The sequence below is a fragment of the Ochotona curzoniae genome, unplaced genomic scaffold (genome assembly GCF_017591425.1).
Source record: "Ochotona curzoniae isolate NIBS_2020 unplaced genomic scaffold, NIBS_Ocur_1.0 scaffold_3208, whole genome shotgun sequence".
NCBI lineage: Eukaryota > Metazoa > Chordata > Mammalia > Lagomorpha > Ochotonidae > Ochotona > Ochotona curzoniae.
Genome location: NW_024467106.1, coordinates 4,822,293 through 4,826,827, shown reverse-complemented (window position 1 = coordinate 4,826,827; position 4,535 = coordinate 4,822,293).

Here is a 4,535-nt window from a genome sequence, read left to right as displayed (position 1 = left end):
CCAGAGGGGCTGGCCCTGCGAGGGACAGGAGCCGAGGGCGCCCGAGGATTGGCGGACCCGGCCGGGGGCGGGGCAGATCGGGCTACCGAGGCTTCCTATTGGGTGGTCGCTGCTGCCGTGTGGCCCCTCAAGCCAACAGGTGCTTGGGGAGGCCGAGGGCGGGGCCGACGCGCGCGCAGCCGGGTCCGGCCCAAGGGCACCCTGCACCAGCCAGGTAACTTAGGGAGGCCAGGGTGACCGGGCTGGGCGGTGCAGGACCTGCCAGGGCGGGCGTGACAGCCCGTGGGGCGCTTCCTAGTGCTGAGGCCAATGTTCATGTCCAGAAGGCTAAAATGTGCCTATTCGGGACGCGAAGACTAAGGACTCGCAGCCTTCGGTCCTCGCTGCTCGTTTTTCAGACACTGCAAATGTGGTGGAAGTGGGAAGTCCAGCCTTGGCACTGTTTTTATTTTTATTGGTTTTTTTTTAAAGATTTATTTTTATTATTATTTTTTTTATTGGAAAGGCGGATAGACAGAGAGGAAGATCTTCCGTCCGATGATTCACTCCCCAAGTGAGCGCAACGGCCGATACTATGCCGATCCGAAGCCAGGAGCCTCTTCTGGGTCTCCCACATGGGTGCAGGGTCCCAAAGCTTTGGGCCGTCCTTGACTGGCTTCTCGGGCCACAGGCAGGGAGCTGGATGGGAAGCGGGGCTGCCGGGATTAGAATCAGCACCCATATGGGATCCCGGGCATGCAAGGCCCTCTTGCACCACCGCGCTGGGCCCTATTTTTATTTTTTTAAGATTTATTTATTTGGGCCCGGCACAATGTCGCAGCGGTTCAAGTCCTCGCCTTTTTTTAAAAGATTTATTTTATTTATATTGGAAAGGCGGATATACAGAGAGAAGGAGGGACAGAGAGGAAGATGTTCCATCCGATGGTTCACTTTCTAAGCGGCCGCAATGGCTGGAGCTGAGCCAATCCGAAGCCAGGAGCCAGGAGCTTCTTCCAGGTCTCCCACATGGGTGCAGGGTCCCAAGGCTTTGGGCCATCCTCAACTGCTTTCCCAGGCCACAAACAGGGAGTTGGATGGGAAGTGGAGCAGGTGGGATTAGAACTGGCACCCATGTGGGATCCTGGCGTGTCCAAGGCAAGGACTTTAACCGCTAAGAGACTTTATTTGAAAGGCAGAATTAAGGAGAAAGGGAGAGACAGAGAGATACCTTCCATCTGTTGTTTCATTCCCCAAATGACCAACACAACAATGGGTGCCACAAGCAGTGCGGTGGATGGGAAGTGGAACTGCTGGAACAAACTGGTGCCCGTGTGGGATCCCGGAGCTTGCATAATGAGGATTTAGCTACTGAGCCATCATGAAGTTTATTTCTTTGTAAGGTAGCATGAGCAAGAGAAAGATGGAGAGACAGAGACACTTGCCATCCACTGCTTTACCATCTGTGTGGCTGCAGTGGCTGGGGCCAGGGCCGGGGCTGCTGGGGCTGGGGCTGCTGGGGCCGGGGCTGGGGCTGGGGCTGCTGGGGCTGGGGCTGGGGCTGCTGGGGCTGGGGCTGCCGGGGCTGCTGGGGCTGCTGGGGCCGGGGCTGGGGCTGTGGGGCCGGGGCCGGGGCTGGGGCTGCTGGGGCCAGGGCCAGGCCACACTCCATCTCAGTCTCCCAAGCGGGAGGCAGAGACCCAGGTCCTTGGGCTGTTGTCCCTTGCTTCCCAGAAACAGGAGCAGGAAGCTCAGTGGGATGAGAAAGAATGCAAATTGCTGCTTCCTGGGCACCTCGGATGTATCTGTCGGCACGTGTGTTGCAGCTGGACCCCTGTGACACTCTCTCCTCTGCTGGACATATTCCCTAAAACTCAGGTGTTGGTCCCAGTGCCAGAGCAACGGGGTCAAGGGGACTCCTGAGAACCGACAGGGTGCTGCTGCTTCTCCCCTGTGTATTCCCACATCCAGTCATGTCCTTCCCATGTCCTCCACATGCTCCCATGTCCTCCCACTTCCTCCCATTTCCTCCCACGGGCTTCCACCTCCTCCCACTTCCTCCCACAGTTCCCATGTTCTTCCCACTTCCTCCCATGTCCTTCCACTTCCTCCCATTTTCCCCCATGGTCTTCTACCTCTTCCCACGGATAGGAGCACAAACCTTTGTTCTTTGTAATTCCCTGGGCACAGGTACTGTGCTTTATTTTGCAGCACAAAATGAAGTACTTGTGTGGCTTGGCTGTGTTCTGTCCCTGCAAGGCAGGGACAGTAGCTGCAGGAGTAGGGGAGAGAGCCTCAGGTCCCTGGACACAGGCTCTGTGGCAGGGGTGCCCACAGGAAGCCAAGTGCGGGCGTCTGAGCGCTGTGCCAGGCCTGAGCACACCCTGCCCCAGCACACACGCTCCCGCTGCAGCACCTCTAAGCCACGCCTTTGTGGGCACCGGATTCTTCCTGCACGCCCAGGAACTCCCTGCAGTGACTGGAGGCCGACTTAGTATTTGCAGAGGCCACAGCAACCCCAAGGCCATGAGTCACTGCACCCCTTACAACCTCAGTGACCTCCTCCATTAAGAGGGGTCAGTGGGAGGACATGACCGGACAGCAAGCAGCCCGAGATAAGCTCAGCACAGGGCGTGACAGGCAGAGAGGGAGTTCAGCTCTGTCCGCTGCCTGGGCTGGCGTGCCCCCAGGACAAAACCATTTTCTCAGCATCCTTTGTGCCAGGGCCCTTGGGTGGCCAGTGGGTGGGGGCTGTCACCCGTGGAAAAGAAGACCTGGCCCACATGCTGCTCAGGGGATGAAAAAGGGGTACTTTGACTTATGGTGGAGGACAAGGTAAGAATGCTGCTGTTCTAGAACCTTCAGGCCTATCCCACTACTGTGCCCAGCCGGGGAGAAGGGAAGCCACAGCCTTGGCGTGGCCAGCAGGGCACTGGACAATGGCCCTGGTAGCTGGATGCACACAGCACTGTCCTGGGCCAGAGGTGGCACCTGGGCTTCAGCTCCCTGTCCCTACCTGCTCCTACCTGTCTTCCTCCATCATTGCTGTGGCCCCAGGGGCTGCTGCACTATGCTGGCAGGTGCTTCTGCCTGGGACCCATCCCCAGGTCCCCGGACCCGGGCCTGCCAGCTGGCATCTTCTCTGGGGACACAACTCGGCAGCTCCTTTGGGGAGAGGCACTGCGGACACCGGTGCATTTTGTTCTGCTCATGGAGGGGGCTCTGCCCCCAAAAACCCCAGGGCCCTGCAGCAGGCACCTCTCCCTCCTTCTTGTCTGAGCCCTGTGGCACAGGCCTTACCAGGATGCATGGCACAGGCGAGCAGTGAACAAGCAGGTGCCAGGTGCCCTAGAGTGCCACTGATGGGCCCCGTGGACCAGGCACACAAACCCTCAAATGCAGCCGCTCTCCACACCACAGAGCTATACCTGCACTCCTCTCTGGGGGTCCCCCAGGCCCTTCTCAAGACCCTGAAAGCCAGGCCAGCAAAGCCACACCCCACCCCACCATGTGAAAAAAAATAAAAGAGACACTGTTCATCTTCACTTTGCACAAAAATGTATTTGTGACAACTGGGTACAGATACCCGTCCAGCCCCAGACGGGAAAGCAACACGAGTGGAGCTCTGACCGGACCAAGTGAGCCCAGGGCACAAGGGAGGGCCCCTCCTCAGCCTCGCTCTTGGCCTTGGCCACAGTCATGGGGAGGGGGCTCCAGGGGCTCTACCCCAGGCTTCTCCACCCCTGTGTCCGATGAGAAACGTGCGGGAAGGGGGGCACACAGGTGCTGAGACGTCCACGGTGGCGGGAGGGTCCAGCAGCCACCGTAGCAGTCCATGTGCTGGTCTGGGTGGCCGTGGTGGGGGCCTCCCGCCTGAAGAGGTGTCTGGGCCTCCTCTGGGCAGTGGGGTGGGTGGGGTGCATGAGGCAGGCTCAGTTCTGCTGGTGGGGGTGCCTGGGCACCACAGGTGCTCGTGGGCAGAGAATGGAAGAAGGAGGGAGCAAGGCCCCAGCCTTCAGGAGCTGTGGGCGGCTTCTGGATGTGTTTGGCGGGAGTGGGGGGGGGCGGTAGATGGAATCGCCCTTGACTGCGGCCTTGTGGGAGCCTGGGGCCTGGGGGGAGACTCAGAGGCAGCCTCCGTAGCAGCGTGGCCACAGGCAGGCCTGGCCGGGGAGTCCTGCTCCTCCAGGGGCCTCTGGGGGGCAGGGGACACTCCACTCCAACCCCAGACGGCCAACAGCTGGGAGCACCACAGCGCTGGGAAGCCCCAGAGGTCTGGGGGACCGGCTTGGATCTCTGAACCCCATCAGCTGCGCTGTCTGGCCCGGGAGTGGCCAACAGGAAAGGCCGGGACCACCTCCCCGTGTCACGGGCCTCAGGCCTGCCAGGGCAGGGTGAGGGTGGCAGCAACAAAGGCTCTCTCGGTCAAGTGACAATGACCAAAAAGCTGCGAGGACTCGGGGAGGGGTTTCTCTTAGTTTTCATACAGAAATCATACACACAAAACTTCACACTTCCTAACCAAAAAAAATAATATATATATATATAATATATATATC